The following is a 17,723-nucleotide window of genomic DNA, read 5'->3' as shown; positions in this document are numbered from 1 at the left end:
CAAATCATAACTAAATATTCTCAAAGGTTAGATGAATAAAATAGTCATAAAGTTAGACTCATAAAGATCACAGTTTCAATCTAACAATCATTTCCCAATATAATCTCAAATAAATCCAAGTTTCTTCTAGACATCAAGAAAAACCAAAAGGCAAACGATTTGTAGAAAATAGACTAAATAAGTATCAGTTGCTCACATTTGTATAGAACATTAAAATTTAGTTAATTCTCACAACCCAATGAGGAAACACAACGAGTCTGAGAGTTTGAGCACAACTCCTTTGGAGTGATCAAGACTAAAACTGCATATTGCTGTGACTTCCAACTTTTCTTCCCCCGGCAGTGTGCCAACTGTACTTACAGAAGCATGCAAAGAATGAGGTGGTTTTGATTCCTTACAACCATATCCCAAAGTTTTTTCTGCAGTTTCAATTATACATAGTACTCTTCCTCAATCTTGCCTCAAAATGATTTCATATTAAATCCATAGAGACAGAGAGTAGAATGGTGGTTGCCAGGGACTAGGGGGAAGGTGGAATGGGGAGTAACTGCTTAATGGGTACAGTTTCCTTTGGGGGTGATAAAAATGTTTTCGAATTAGAGCTGGTGGTTGCACAACACTGTGAATGTACTGCCACTAAACTGTTTACTTTAAAACAGTCAATTTTATGTTACATGAATTGAACCTCAATGAAAAAAGTTTATGCTAACATAGATAGATAAAACTGACCCCTTTAGAACTCTTCTTCAAAAACATTGCTGCCCATGTTCAAATGTTATTTAGATCTTGGAGATTTTTAGATAAAAGGTATTACAAGTTAAATTATTGCCATATATGCACAGTAATAATCAGTGAGGTATGTACTGACATCAATGCTAAAACGCTCGACAAACATCAAAAGAATACTGCTCTGACATACATTTGTAAATAATCACAAAGAAAAATATAAATGAACCTTAAAACATTTATTCCTCTACGACGGAATGCAATTTCAGTCAGCTCAACTCTGCATGTAGGGGGAACTCAAATTTTGTACTATAATTCTTTTCCCAAACGTCAATCAAGAAAACATTGTGGGGCCGGCCCCGTGGCTTAGTGGTTAAGCGTACGTGCCCCACTACTGGTGGCCCGGGTTTGGATCCCGGGCGCGCACCGATGCACCGCTTCTCCAGCCATGCTGAGGCCTCGTCCCGCATACAGCAACTAGAAGGATGTGCAACTATGACCTACAACTATCTACTGGGGCTTTGGGGGAAAAAAAAGGAGGAGGATTGGCAATAGATGTCAGCTCAGAGCCGGTCTTCCTCAGCAAAAAGAGAAGGATTAGTATGGATGTTAGCTCAGGGCTGATCTTCCTCACAAAAAAATTAATTAATTTTAAAAAACTGTTTAAAAAAAAGAAAACATTGTGAACTGATAAGAAGTGTCTGGTATTATACAAAGAGTAAACAAGAATATTATATAAGAAGTAGACAGGCACAAGTCTGACCGATAATGGATATAAATAAATATGTTAAAGCTAACTGTCTTGGGGATGTAGGGCAACATTACTTTAGATTAATAAATTTCACAATTGAAAATGTATAGAATCTACCTTAAAGAAACTTTGGAGTGACAAAAATTCCTTTGTATAACTGCTTGACAAAATTAATCTTATGCTGTAATCTCCAAGGCTAGTCCAAATCCAGGCTAGACTCCAGGATTAAACAAAAGAGAAGGAGATCTTAAAGAGGATCCTACGGAACAGGCTGCTGTGACTGTTTCAATGCAGGCCAATCTGAAAATTTAAATCCATTTGAATCCAACCCCAAAGAATACCTGAACTCCTGAGCACTGACAGGGCCAAAGCTAAAAAAAACAGGTCAGTATACCCTGCCAAGGAACATCTTGCTCCGAGGTGTCCACCAAACAAGGATCATTTACCAGTTTATTCTTCACTTTGCTGGATGCCAACCACTTTCAAGATATATGCAAGAGTAGACTGCTTAAACCCATCAAACTCCATTTCAAGCCCTAAAATCTGGAGATAAAAAATGCTGCAGAATTCTAAACAGTCTATGGCTTAAAAAAAATTATAAAAGAAGAATTTCAAATGTTAGCTGATCCAGCTTGAACACCACTGAATGTTACTAAAGTCATTTTTAAATTTTCATAAAGTATTTCAAAGACAATTTAGTACTCGCTTACATAACAAATGAAAGCCATGAAACAATCATGGCAATACCACAAATCTGTCCTATGTAAATGGCATGAGTTACTACATTTACAGCATTCAGATCTGCTAAAAACAAAAATAAGTGTTTCTTTTGTAATTCACATGAATAAATACTTTCTCAAACTTATAACTGAATATTTGGCAGAGTACAAATAATGATAATAGAAAGGATATTAGGGCTAAAGGCAAGTACAGAATTACAAACTTAGTTCACGGTCAAAACAAGAAATTTGTCAAAACAGGAGATGTTTCAAAGTTTAACCTTGAGACATAGGGTGGCAGTGGTAAAGCATCTAATTTGTGTCATAGACCTGGGTTTGAGTAAGCTCTTTTACCTACTAATTATGTGGCCATTTTGCTAGTTACTTAGCTTCTCCTAGCCTCAAATTCTTCATATATAAAGTGAGAACAATACCACCAGTATTACAGCCTAACTAGGAGGATTAAATGAGAATGTTTTACTCACTCAACAAATATGCTTTGAAAAACTGTCATTTTAAAATTTTTATGTACCAAAAAAACTTTTTAAATCTCTTCAAATGAATCAAACATATTAACTTTTAATACTACCAAGAAAATACAAATCTAATTCAGCAGCTATGGTCCCAAAACTTCTTAGAAGGAAATTCTTAAATATTACTTAAGAAAATCTGAACTGAAATAATTAGAATAAACATTGACATTGAAGACATGACAATTGAGGGATCACATCTTAAAACACAAATAAAAACAGAATTCTCTCAAAGATTTTTCCATATTAAACAGAAATAGGGACCTAGACTCAACCCATAAATTCTTGGGTCAACATCCAAATTTCAAACACAAAAAATCTTTGTTTTCAGGAAAATGATATTAAGTATGATGCAAATTAGTCCTTGACATAACATGATGAGATTTTTTTTTTTCATAACAAAGCACACTAACCACTTAGAATTTACAAACTCCTAAATTACTACAATTGTTCTAATAGGTTTAGGGTCACAGATAAATTTAAGTATCATTACAATATAGACTTGACTTGCATTCTACCTATCAAAATTTAGCTTAAAAAAAAAATCATGGATTTGAGCACTTAAAAAAAAAAGTGTCCTTTCTGAAACTTATTCCCAGAAAATTCACATAAGCAGGAGTCACTTGAAAGTAGTTCTTTCCCCACCACTTAAAAAGTCTAAATATCCACAACATTATTTATGCTAAGCATTAAATGAAAGTCATTCATATCCATCCACTATACTTCATGCCTAAACAATAAGATAGTTCAATCTCCATGTTTATTCAATTGCAAGTCTATTTACTGGCAACTCTTGTGGAAGAACTAAGGGCTAGGGTCGCTCATTAAACTTCATATAACCTGAAAATGCTTTGAATTACCACAGACATGGGCAATTCTAATTAGAAATTTACCCTAAAAATGGGTGAAAGATAACCGGCATCTTTTCTGCACAGGTAAATCTTCCTTTTAAGAACACAAACTAGATGGACCATGCAACTGAATGTTAAACAGGGAAAAGCAATCTTAGATGCATCCAAACAATTTTAATATAAATTTCTGCACACCTGGGTAGAAACTGGAATAGAAATAACTTAAATCATTTTCCCCCCTCACTTGTAAATGGACATGGCAGAAGTCTTGAAAAATTAGGTTTAGGAGAAATAGTAGTTAACTGTTCAAGTTTCAGACACCACAACCGGAGGGTAAATACAATGAAGAGCTCTCTCTTGGTAAGTCTAAACATTAGAAACAGAACAACAGTTGTTTCCAGTTTTTGAAAACTATAAGAAAGTTCTCAAATCTTATAAAATTTGCTTTAGAAATCCAATTTCAAACTCAGAGGAAAGGATTGGTCTTGAACAATTTTAGGATAAATCACTGAAAGGTGAAATCAGAACATGAGACAGAACACAAGAAGTTCTAGCCTGGAGAGGAACCACTTCTGTCTCTTGAAGAAATGCTTCATTAGGTCCATTTTATGCTAGTTAATGTTGTTTCTTACGCGGCACATTAATAATTCAAAACAGTTCGTTTGAAAAAAAGTGCTATTCAAACATTACAATTTGTCTTCGCGTTGCCAGTAAGTGGCTTTGTTTCCAGTTTCATGGACTATTCTGGGATGCCAAGAGTTATATCATTACTGCTCCCAAAAGGGCCCTTGTTTCCCTGTCACCCGGGCCGTGGACATAACTGATGTTCAGAGAGAAATGATGCCTAGAGAGGTTTAAAGATGAACATCCCTTAACCCTCCATCCCTCTCCAACCTCTACGGATAATCACATTTTACCTTGTGTATTTTTTGTTGTTGTTGCACTTAAATTATTTTTTTTAAAGACACCTGCATACACAATTTCTCTACGCCACCAGGAAAAAAGACGACTATCTGGCTCGATCTCCAGGAGCTCCAGGGAAAGAGACGTCATAAAACCCACTGGGCCGAGGAAGGGGAGCACTCCAAGGGTTAGGGAAGGAAGCAGCCCTGAGGGGGAGGGAGCAGCCCCGAGGTGCAGCGAGGCAGAGGCGGCGCCTGTTTACAGACGCCTTCTCCTCCCCCACCCCCACAGAGTGGGGGTCCAAAAAGCCCTTCCCGGGCGCACTCCCCTCCCGGCCGAGACCCTTGGAGGAACAGAGGAGCCGAGCAGCCCTTCGGCCCCCTCCCTCTGGCCGAAGCCTCCGTCGCCCTCCCCTGGTCCAGGGCGGCGTCCGCACCTCCCCACGGCCTCCCCACCCCGGCAGGCCCTCCAGGCTGCACGCGGAGGCCTGAGGCCTAAAGGACGCTGGCCACTGACAAGCCCCTCGGTCGCCGGCGGGGCCTGGGGCCGGGCGGGCGGGCGCTACCGCCGAGGAGCGGAGGGCGGGCGAGGACAGCCCCTTCCCCGCCGCAGCTGCCTATTGTTCCCGGCAGAGGCCGGGCCGCGGCCGCCCCGCTCCCCACGCCGCCGCCGCCCGCCGCTCGCTCACCGCGCTGGTCCGAGCAGCAGCTCCTCTCAGCTCCGAGTCCCCGCGGCCGTCGCCGCCGCCGCGGCAGCCGCCGCCGCCGCTGCTGCCACCGTCGACTCTGACTCTTTCCCAGGCCGCCGAGCCACGGCCGCCGCCGCCACCGCCAGCGCCGCCTCCGAGCTCCCACCTGCTGCTGCTGAGGCTGCTCCTGCAGCAGGGGCCATCTTGTTGCTCTGCCTCCTCTTCCTCCTCCTCCTCCGCCCCGTCGCTCGTTGTCCTCGTCCCCTTCCTCTTCCTCGGACTCCGGCCCGCCCCGGAGACTGGGGCGGAGACGAGGGCGAGGCTCCGCCTACCGGGGGCGGGGCAAGAGGAGGGGCGGGGCGGCCGGGCGCGGGACCAAAGCTCTGAGTCACCGGCCACCAACGCCCGGCGGGGAGGGTGGCGACGCGCACCGCTTGGATTCAGCGTGCCACCCACGCCCTGAGCCGGGGAACTGGTCCGTCCGTCTGCCCGGCCTTTCCCCCCCGCAGCGCCTTCGCGCCCAGCGGGCAAGTGGCCAGACGGCCAGGGCGAATTGGAAAATTTCTGACATTTCCATCGAATCTCGCACTACTTCTGCCCCTTTGGCTTTCTCAGCTCTTGACTCTCTACTCTTGTTTCTTTTTCACATCTCCCCTCCCCCAGCCCTACCTCCGGAAGAATGTGTTACCTCGTTTTATCCCGGTTGTCTATCACACCAGCTTTGCCCTAGTCACCCCTCTCACGGAATTCCGAGATCAGCCTCCCCGCGCGGCGAAACAGCCCAAAGGCTTGGACACATGCTCCAAAACGTCCCTCCAGGCCTATGTGAACGATAATAGCTGTCTGGCTCAGGGGGGACAGGAAAAGATTCGGCCTCTATTAGAGCCGCTGGATCTAAAAGCTAACCTTGTGACCCTTGAAAATTCCGTCTCCCTCATGGAAAAGAAGCCATTTTGATTTGGGGTAATGGGAGTCCCCTTCAAGACAATTCGGTTTAGCCAAACTCTTGCTTTTAAGAAGGAAGAGAAATGGAATTCTTTTTATTCCGTATGGTCCTTATTTCAAAATAAATCGTCTAGAATAGGGGAGATGGTCCTCAAATAAGCAACCAGTTAAGACTCCTCTGCATTATCATCCTTTTTTTGCTCAAGTGTTGGCGAAGTGAGCAGACATCACCAATAGTAGGAAAAGTGGTATTCTGCCTTTAATGGGATAAATTCAATCACTATGACAGATAGTGTGTTTATATTATTTGTAAATAATATATCACACAGCTTCCTAAATTCTGAGCAGGGAGGAGCTCTTTTTAGTTGCTAACACCCTCCTGCTACTCAGATTTCAGCTTCTTTTTAGAAGACCTATTGATGTCTTTCTATTGACTGGAATTTACTCCCTTTGAAGTGGGCTAAATCTGTAACCTTCTCTTCAACCTGCTAAACAGTACCTCCAGTCCTCCAAAGAGCAAATTTCTAGCTACCACAGAGGGGTTAGGTTAGCATGTGCTAATCTAAAGTCTATCTCTTGGATAGCCTTTCCCTCCTCAAATAGCCAGGCCTCAGTCCCCTGCTAGAAAAAACAGACTAAGCTGTTCCTCCTGCTTTTCCTCCTCCTCCCTTCTCCTCACTCCTAGGGAACCTTCCACAACAGAAGGTTTTAGCGGCTGTTGCTAGGCAAACATGCCAACTTCCCTGTTTAGGTGAAGCAAGTAACCCAACCTCCATTACAAGCAACCTAGATAATATAATTTCTTTGAACTATTTATAGTTGTACCTCAGTTGGTAAAGCCCCTTCAAGGTTTCCTTATAAAATATGATTTTTAAGTTACATTCATTTTTATTTCATCAATATTTCAGTTAAAAATAAGTTCAAAATGGAGGGGCTTCCCAAAATTCATTTTAATAATATAATTAAAAAGAAAAATTTGGCAGAAAAAGAAGAGCAGCTTTGAAAAAAACACCTAAGTGTTTACATAAAAACTAATCTATGAGAAGTCATTTATATGCTTTGAACTCCCCAATTTGAGTAGACCTATAAGATACAGAGAATAATTTGTCTCTTGAGACTGCATCTATTTTTTCCCTGATTTTTCTGTTTAAAATTGTTTGCTATTGTTATTGATACATGATATTAACATTTTTCAGGGTGTTGAGAGTTAATATAAATAAGATCAAATAAGACATTTGAAATTTAAATTTTAGATATGTATATATTTAAACTTCTAAACTCTTAAAATAGTATAATTTGTTTTAATTCCGTGAAATTTGTATTAATCCAGTGAAACAGTGTTTGAGAATATCCTGAGGTAAGATACATTAAGAATGAATTACTAAAGACAAACAGCTTAAATGTTTTATAGTCATTTGTGCTTAGAAATCACTATTTTGTAGCTTTAACACAATTTAAACAATTTAGTTTTTTTTTGTATTTTATTATTCAATTCTAATATGGAATACCTAAAAATTTAAACTCTTGCCCCAGCCTCCACCACTGATATACTGTGAAAATTAAATGAGTCATTTCACATAAAGGACTTAGAACAGTGCATGGCCCATAGTAAGTACTCGAAGGATTTTTTAAAATCCATTTTATATATGTCATTATAGTCTTTAGTTTCTTGATCAGTCAGATGAGGATAAGAAGTCATCAAATACGTTTTTGCTCTTAGCATGAACTCTAAAAAAATATTGATGCTGTTTTTTAGATGACACACAAATCAGTTAAAATAATTACTTATCAATTTTTTCAATGTATTTTCTGATTTTCTTTTTTTTTTTGAGACTAATCTATGTTTTTTAGGTTATACTAAGTAATTTTTAAGCTGCCGTATGCTTAAATATTGCTCTAGAATGTGCATACATTTGTCAACCTAAAGCATCGTTTGTTATATTAAGGCTAGAAAAGACCTTAGATACCAATCCACTTATTTCAACAAATGAAACAGAGACTAAGAAAGGTTGGACAGATCGCATATCTACCCCACTCCGTGTTTATAGATAAACATCATGCTGTTGAGGAAGGAGTTATCGAGCAGGAAGGGCTGGGGTGGGAGGAGAAAATACAAAGATGAATGAATCATGTGTCCCTTCCTTAAAGAAATTTAACAGTCTAGTAGGAGGATTACAATAAGATGTGCACATAAACAACTAGAATATAAAGTAGCTTGGTGATTATTGCATAGTAAACATAAGGATCTATGAAAGTTAAAAGGAAGAAATAGTAGGAATCTTCATTCTAATGTCACAGCACCTACCTTTTGACAGGTGGCAATACTATGTGTGATATTAGATATGTACCCAGAGGCAAAGAAGTACAATCAGCTCTCAATTCAGGGCAGGGTGGGGATGAGGAAGGGTAAGGAATGGGAAATTGGAGGGTATGAGAATAGAGTTTGGATTAACTAAAAAACCTGGTTAAAGTACAACTGGGACCTGAGACCTCTCCTGTGTAAATCATCCATGTAGGAAGAGGGAATAACATCCTCAAACGTGAACATATGCACAAAATAGGGAGTACTGGAGCTGACTCACTTGGATTTTCTGAACTGCTTTAGATAAAGTAAAGGTGGAAGGCCAATTGAATCCTCTCCATGTTTCCCACCTTCCCCTCTCCCTATACGTAGATTCTCCATAAACTACTCCCTTCCCAGCCCACACTCCTATTACCAATGTTCATTAAGATAAATCTCTAGAAAATAACTAAGAAACAGAGAAAGATGTCCCAAGCAATTACACTGAGGAAATATGAGGAAACCAATTGTTTCTGACCTACCCTTCACATTTATAGTCCAGTCCCAAACCAGGCCCAAGTCAGCATCTGCAAACTAGGCCTAAGGGGTAACAATGCAAAGTAATCATGACAGATATAACCCAAATTCTGGGATTTCTGGAGCTAGGTCCCTGTAGACTTGATTCCAAGAGGGCTAAATAAAATGATGTTTCTGGGTCCTACCTGAAATTGCTTCTGAACTGACCTACCTTCCATGAAGGCCTTGAGCCCAATATTGAGCATCTCTGAACTTCAACTGACCTCCTGAGACTTATTCCAGGGTTATAGTAAACAGAAGGCCTTTATGAAAGAGACATCAGACACTTTCAGCAAACAGGCCCATTCTAGGCAGTACTTTAAACAGTGTCATGAGAGAAGGCAGCTCCACTTTTCACTTGGCAAAACTCACCAGAATATTGTTGGTTTTCATTATTGTATTAGCTTGCTAAGGCTGCTCTAACAAATATCACAGAGTGGGTGGCTTAAACAACAGAAATTTTCTCACAGTGCTGGTGGCTAGAAGTCCAGGGTCAAGGTGTCAGCAGATTTGCTTTCTTCTAAGGGGTCTCTCCTTGGCTTGCAGATGGCCATCTTCTTCTCCCTCTGTCTTCACATGGCCTTCACTCTGTGTCTGTCTGTGTCCTAATCTCTTCTTATAAGGACACCAGGCATATTGGATTAGGGCCCACCCATATGACCTCATTTTACCTTAATTACCTCTATCTCCAAATGCAGTCACATTCTAAAGTACTGGGGGTTAGGACTGTAACGTGAATTTGGGAGGAGGGGACACAATTCAGCCCATAACAATAATAAATGCTCACTTTAAGAATATCATACTTATGAATAAAAGGCACCTTTGTGAAGGTACAAATTTAAATCTACCTGGTTAAACCTGAAGTTTTTCTTTTTCTAATTACTCTTTGCATCATAAAATATTAATGCTTTGGGGGTATAAATTAGCAACAACATATAGGATACTAGAATAAAAAAACACTGATTACCAAAATTATCTGAGTCATACCACAATGAGTTACCAGAAAACAGATACCAGACCGTGAATAGACTCAAGATTAATGTGAAAGGATTAACCTTTGTTTATATAGCTAATGATTTGAACCTCATTTAGAGCTCTGTCTGTCTAAATAAGCAATTGTAGATATATTGAAGTCAAATACATTTTGTAACCAAATGATATTCTCTAGCACAAATGTATGTTCAATATCTCCGGGCAATATTAGGTTTCTCATATCATGAGTAGCTGGTTAAGAAAAAGTTGGACATTCATGTATAAATCATTCAAGAAACCAGAATTTGAAAGGTGTGCTTTAAGCAAGATGGAGCAGAAACTTCTTTTTGCTCCATGCTTTAATTTCTAGGATCTGGACTTGGGGGAGTCTTTGGAGTTCTTTATGATGTTCCAAGAGGTTAGTTTAGGGATGGAAGAGGAGCTCTGCTACTTGGAGGCAGGTCAGGAACCAGATAGGAAGATGTCGCTATGGTAAACTCCTCATTGAAGACAAATATCCAGCTTCATATTACTCCATGAGTTTATTTCCCTTTTGTTATTCTCTAAGTTTGAATAAAGTCCTATGTGAATGTTCCAGTCTTTTCTCAGCTGTGCTACCTTCTATCAATGGGAGAGTTCTGCAACTGTACTTAGGCCACTCATTCTCATGCAGGGTGGTGTAGCATTGGTAGTGGGAAATACCTACAACTCCCCCAGAGGAAAAGCAAATCTTAAGGGATAAGAGACAGAGCCCTTCTCCATCTGGATATTTTTCTTCTGTTGCCAATCTTGGACAGGCAGAAAGACCTAGTACAAACCCTTGCTCTACCACTTATTAGCTGTGTAAGCTTGCACGAGGTAACTTTAGAAAGCTTCAATTTTCTTTACTATAAAATAAGGATTGTAAAATGTATCTAAACTGGTTTTTATGGAGATTAAAATGAGAAAATACATTTAGAGCATCTAGTACAATGCCTGACGTCTATTAGCCATTCAATAAATGAGAGTTATTAAAATTATACTAGGTACTGTGTGTTGCATTAGGCTGGTGATTCTCAATTTTGCTGTGAACTTTTAAAAGCTGTATATCTCCACCTCTGACCCTAGAGATTCTGATTTGGGGTGTTGGTGTGGGGCTAGGGATCTTTTCTTTTTTTGGATTTTACAGGGGATCCCATCCTCTCATCCAAGGTGAGAACTACTGACGTAGATCAACAGTCAGCAAGCTTTTTTGGTAAATGACCACATAGTAAATATTTTAGGCTTTGCAGGCTATACGGTCTCTGTCACAACTACTCAACTCTGTCATCGTAGCATGAGAGCAGCTATAGACAATATGTAAACAAATGACCATGACTATGCTCCAATAAAACTTTATTTACAAAAACAGACAAAAAGAGATGGTGGCGGGCTGGATTTGGCCTCCAACTATTATTTGTCAACCCTGTCTCATATGAAGAGAGATTTTATTTGCTATAGCCAGGGAAAGTATTTTATTATTATTATGTTCAAAAGCAGCATTAAAAGCTTTACGTGTAATGACCAATGTTTGGTGTTAAACACAATTAATTAAACAGACAGGACTTCTGCCTTCCAAGGAATTAGTAATCTAAAACAACAGCACAGACATAATATTTATAAGTAATCCTGTATAAGTAATTGTCATATAAACATATGACTATACAAGACTAAATGTGAAACTGAGTTCAGAGGTGGGCAGAGTTTCCTAATGCTCTTGATTTACAAATATCACATAAAATAAAAGTAACCCAAGGGCTCATTCAGGAACCAATGTAAGGAGGAGAACAAGGCCCCAGACCAGCTCCCTTTTTTCAGCAGGAGGCTATAAGGGAGCATCTTTTTTTTTTAACAACTTCAAGTTCTTTTTTATTTATTTATTTATTGGATAAATTTGACATGTACATTGTGTAAATTTAAGGTATACATCAGTTTAGGGAGCATCTTTTAAAAGGGGTCCTTTAAATAGGACTTCATGGCTGTCTACATGGCTGAATTTGCCTTCTCTCTTATAATTTCTTCGTTAAAATACATTACTGTCAGATTTATCTTCTGAGGTTAGGGGCCATGTTATGGTTGCAGTTTAATGACACTTGGGACCATTTCCTTTATTTAACCTGGAACAAAGAAAAATGTTTCCCTTTCTCAATAGGAGTAGTAAGCTTAGAAGAAAAGTCACTGGATCAATTTGTGTGTTCGTGTGTGTATGTATGTATGGGTATGTTTAAATCAAGTGATTGGTAATTTAGGAACCTACTGCCTATGATCGTAGAAATGATACAATAGTAGCTGTTGGATAGGGCAAGATTCTCTTATATCTCCTCATATCCCTGAAAGATAGACATATGTAATGAATATTTATAATTTTTTGGCTGCCCGGCATCTTACCCTCCCCTCCTCACACTGTTTGGGAATTTTCCATTTGGGAATTTTTGTGGATGGCAGGATCTCTCCTGCCACTACAGGGGCCAGGAAGTCCAGATACTTGCCTTCTGCCTTCTGCCTTCCACCTTCTGCTCTCCCTCCTTCTGCCCCCACAATAATCCTAGGGTGTGGGAAAGTGATCTAAGCTTGGTGGATCAAATGCCTTCTTAGTTGGGACTTTGAATCTGAAGTGAGTTACACAGAATTAAGTAGAGTTCATCCTACTTGCACCTGTGATACCCAGAGTCTGATGGGACAATGGCAGCAATCCCTGGGATGGTGTCCAGCATCCTCTGGCAATGGCAGTGGTACCCTTACCAGGCAATTTCAGGACGGAATTTAGCTGTGGTTCTGGCTATCTAGCTTCCCTCAATTCCTTTCCTTAACATCAAACTGTGAGCCACTCAATATTCTTCCAGAAAATTCCATTTCTGCTTAAATTAGTCTATGAGATGGTGTAACAAGTAGGAAATCAAGAGATTGCAGAAATATTCCAGTTTCCCATTTTTCATATCGTTGTCTTTTGCCCAATCTAATGGAGTTATCCATATTTTTTCTTTCCTTGGGCCCTGATTTTTAGGACCGTAGTCATTAGAGTCTCAAAACTTAAGATCTATTTCACTTCTGTTAACTCAGTTCATTTGACTATTCCCAAATAATAAGCACTCCTCTCAAGCTTTTGATTTGAATTTTTCACTCATTCTGCCAAGAATGTTTAGTGTCTACATTAAAAACTAATATTGCACAGATTTCTCAAGGGGAAAAGCTCCATGTTAATCTCTCTCTTAGCTAAAAAGTATTACAAATGCAAAGTGTTTTTTTTTCTTGAATTCCTTTTGCTAACAAGAACTTTCCGAATCACGCATCTCATTTGGGGCAATCAAAGCCTTCCTCGCTAAAATTACATGGAAAAAGGATTCTTTTTAAAATTTTTGCCAAAATATTTCAGCTACCACAATTGAAGGGTTCATTTATGGTTCTTTGTTGCAGAGATGTGTAACTTTGTTTCAGCAACATCTAATCAAGTCTCAGATGTTCTCAACTGATGATATAAAAGTCACAGAACAAAATTAATTTGCATCCACTTTAGCACAAACAATCACAACAAATATTTGATAACCTGTTGTGTGCCTGTCACTGTGCTATGGTGATACAGCAGGGAACAAGACAGATTCTCTTCCTGGGGAGCTTATAGTTTAGGAGAGAAGATAGAATACTTATAAATAGTTAAATAACCACAATTTTGAAGGTGAGAATTGACCTAGTCTGAGTTGAGCAGAGAAGACTTCCTCAAGAAAGTGACATTTAAGCTGAAAGCTACGGGATGAGTAGAAATTAGCTAGACCGAGAGAGAGCAAACGTTTCAGGCAGAAAGAACAGCATATGTAGCTGCACCGAGGAGGGAAGAAGTGTGGTGCGTTTAGGGAACTAACAGAAATCCAGTTTGGCTGGAGAAAGCACAGAGATTCAGAGGGAGCCTAGCAAAGAAGATGCTGCAGAGATAGGCGGGTGGCATTGGAAGCCAAAGTAGGAATTTTGAACTTTATTTTAAGATAGGCTCACCAGATAAAATACAGGAGGTTGAATTAAACGTATAGTTCTGATACATACTTGGAATTTATATTTCAGATAAACAATATTTTAGTACAAGTATGTCCCAAATATTGCATGGAATATACTTACACTGGAAAAAAACTTCTATGTTTATATGAAATTCAAGTTTAACTGGACATCCTGTATTTTTATTTGCTAAATCTGGCAACCCTATTTTAATAGCAATGTGAGGTCTGAAAGGCTAAGGAGGGACATGATAAAATTTGCTTGTTGAAAATTACTCTCTAATTATAGAGTAGAAAATTACTGGAGGCAGAGCAAAAGTACACGAGAAGATCTTGATCAGTCCCTCTTTCTTGAAACCTTCTCTTCCTTTGCTGTCTTATGAAATCACACCTAGTTTGTCTCCTATCTCTCTGCTCACTATTTCTTAGTCTCCTTTAATAGATCTACCTCTTTTATTAGACATTTAAATGTTGATGTTCTAAGACTGACCACACACAAAGTTTGCAAGAATATAGAGCAACTAGTTCTCTCATATGTTAGTGAGAGCGTGAAATGCTTTGGAAAAAGGTCGGGCAGTTATAAAAACCAACCATCTATGATCTAGTCATCCCCCTTGTGGGTATATATTCAAAAGAATTGAAGGCAGGTCTCGAAGAGATATTTGCACACCCACGTTCATTGCAGCTTTATTCACAATAGACAAGAGGTGGAAGCAACCCAGATGTCCATCTGCTGATGACTGGATAAAGAAAATGTGGTATATGCATACAATGGAATATTATTCAGTCTTAAAAAAAAAAAAGGAAGTCCTGTCACATGCTTCAACATGAATGAACCTTGAGGATATTATGCTAAGTGAAATAAGCCAGTCACAAAAAAACAAATACTGTATGATTCCACTTATATAAGGTATCTAGAGTAATCAAATTTAAGGAAACATAGAGTGGAGTGATAGTTGCCAGAGAGGGGAGAGGGGAAATTTTGGAGCCATTTAATGGGTATAGAGTTTCAATTTTGCAAGATGAAAAAAGTTCTAGAGAATGTGAATACAGTTAACACTACTGAACTGAACACTGAAAAATGGTTAAGATGGTAAATTAATTTTTCTTTCTTTCTTTTTTTTTTTGTGAGGAGATCAGCCCTGTGCTAACATCTGCCATCCTCCTCTTTTTTTTGCTGAGGAAGACTGGCCCTGGGCTAACATCCATGCCTATCTTCCTCCACTTTATATGGGTCGCCGTCACAGCATGGCTTTCCAAGCAGTGCGTTGGTGCTCGCTCTGCTGCAGCAGAGCGCGCGCACTTAACCGCTTGCGCAACCTGGCTGGCCCTTAATTTTTCTTTTTTACCAAAATTTTAAAAATTAATTTTATAAAAGATACTACTATAAAAGGAGCCAAAAATCCTGTCCATACAAGGAAGTTTCTTGACTCCTTGAGTAGCTTTTACAGACTGTAAATTAGATTTGCCTAGTCACGTGACCGCAAAAGAAGTTAGACATGTTTAATCCAGAAATAAATTTCATTTAGGGGAGGGCTTGCAACTCTGTAAACATCATTTTGCTTTCCAGATTAGATTGGTATGCAGAAGGAGTTTTTGGTATATATGTATATGACACGAACAATCACTGAAGAGTATTTATGTAAACATAACGGGTGGGGTTCAGACCAGGGCCACGCATGGGTTGCATTCTCTTGCTATGACGGTAACGTGTAAAATAAAGATTCTGTGACAGAAAAGCAAAATAAAACAAACCATCTACCAACTCTTTGACCTTATGAGCAATTCCACTTCTAGATATTTACTCAAGAGAAATGAAAGCATATGTCCACAAAGATTTATACAAAAATGTTCATAGCAGCTTCATGCATGATGGCCCCAACCGGGAAACAGTGTAAGTGTCCATCAATAGAAGAAAGGCTAAACAAACCATGATATATCTGTGCAATAAAATGCTACTCATCAATCAAAAGGAACAAACCAATTGTACATGCAACAACACGGATGAATTTCAAAAACATCACGCTGAGGGAAAGAAGCCTTATACACAAAAAAGAGTATATACTCTACGATTCCATTTATATGAGGTTCTAGAACAGGCCATCTTTGGTGCAAAAATATCAGAACTACAGTTGCTTCTGGGAAAAGGTAGAGATTGACTGGTAAGGGACTTAAGGAATTTTTTTGGGTGATGATAATATCAATATATTGATAGGAGCTTGTGTTAAATAGAAAAGTATGCATTTGTTAAAATTCATCAAATAGTACATTTAGGATTGGCACATTTTATTATATGTAAATTTCAATCTAAAAAAGAACTATAAACAAATGTTTAACACTAGTTAATGATGTGTACTAATATCGGCAACTTTGAAATACATTTAAAAAAGATGGCTTGATAGCTGGAGAGAATAGACAGATAAACAGGGCATAAAGAAAATATAGTAAAATGATAATTGTAGAATCTTGGTGGTGGTACATGGATGCTCACAGTGTGATTCTTTATGTTTAAAATTTTTCATAATAAAATGGGAGAAAATTATGCTCTTCAAAGCCCAATTTTAGGCCCTCTTTTCTTCTTTCTGTTCTCTCTTCCTGTCCAATCTCATTCACTCCTATAACTTCAAATACCAGCTGATGCTCACATTTATATCTTTATCCCAGATCCATCTGCCGAGCTTCTGATCCATATATATCTTACTTGACATCTCACTTAGACGTCTTGTAGGCATCTCAAACTCAGCATTTCAAAACAGACGTATATTTATCTTCGTCCTGCTCCAAATCTGCAACTCCAGTGTTCTTCACCTCAGTAAATTGTGCCACCATCCGCTCCTGTGCTCCTGCCATAAACCTGGACACCTCCTTGACACTTTGGTCTTCCTCACATCCAAATAATCATGAAATGCTGACAATGATAATTCCTAAATTTATATTAGAATACACTGAATTCTCTCTACTCATCACTGACACCAAAGAGGTCCCACCGACCGTATTGTCTTGTCTGGGCTATAACAATAGCCTCCTAACTGGTCTCTTCTCTTCTGTCTTCCATACAAGAATCACACTGATTCTTTTTTTTTTTTTTTTTTTGTGAGGAACATCAGCCCTGAGCTAACATCCATGCCAATCCTCCTCTTTTTTGCTGAGGAAGACTGGCTCTGAGCTAACATCTATTGCCAATCCTCTTCTTTTTTTTCCCCAAAGCCCCAGTAGATAGTTGTATGTCATAGTTGCACATCCTTCCAGTTGCTGTATGTGGGATGCTGCCTCAGCATGGCCAGAGAAGCGGTGCATTGGTGCACGTCCGGGATCCAAACCCAGGCCACCAGTAGCGGAGCGTGCGCATTTAACTGCTAAGCCACAGGGCCGGCCCCCACACTGATTCTTTCAAAACATAAACCAACCATGTCACTTCCTTGCACAAAACTCTCCAATGGCTTCTCATCACACTTAAAATGAAATAAAAGTCCATGGCATATGCTATGGACTGAATTGTGTCTCCCGCTCCAAGTTCATATGTTGAAGTCATAACCCCCATGGATTGTATTGGACATAGGGCCTTTAAGGAGGTAATTAAGATTAAGTTAGGGTGGAGCCCTGATCTGATAGAACTGGTGCCCTCGTAAGAAGAGGAAGAGACATCAGCTCTCTCTCTCCGCCATGTGAGCACACAGCAAGGAGGCGGCTGTCTGCAAGCCAGTAAGAGAACTCTCACCAGAACCTGACCATGCTGGCACCTTGATCTCGAACTTTCAGCCTCCAGAACTGTGAGGAAAT

General features: G+C 39.5%; 1 protein-coding gene across 7 annotated transcripts in view; it reads right to left on the bottom strand.

The window, feature by feature from the left end:
- RC3H1 (ring finger and CCCH-type domains 1) overlaps window positions 1-9,524 on the bottom strand; it is an 83,792-nt gene extending 74,268 nt beyond the window's left edge. For 4 of the 7 annotated variants that reach the window (XM_058540025.1, XM_058540030.1, XM_058540032.1 and 1 more), the window contains exon 1: window positions 5,169-5,418. The gene's annotated coding sequence lies outside the window, so the exon portion shown is untranslated. Of the gene's footprint in view, window positions 1-5,168; window positions 5,420-9,438 lie in introns of those variants that run through there. The other 3 variants (XM_058540027.1, XM_058540029.1, XM_058540028.1) reach the window with 3 other exon arrangements.
- Between the last annotated feature and the right edge of the window lie 8,199 nt (window positions 9,525-17,723).

Source organism: Diceros bicornis, chromosome 4 (assembly GCF_020826845.1).
Source record: "Diceros bicornis minor isolate mBicDic1 chromosome 4, mDicBic1.mat.cur, whole genome shotgun sequence".
NCBI classification, from domain to species: domain Eukaryota; kingdom Metazoa; phylum Chordata; class Mammalia; order Perissodactyla; family Rhinocerotidae; genus Diceros; species Diceros bicornis.
The sequence above is the reverse complement of the archived record's forward strand: the minus strand, read 5'-3'. Positions and strand labels throughout refer to the sequence as shown.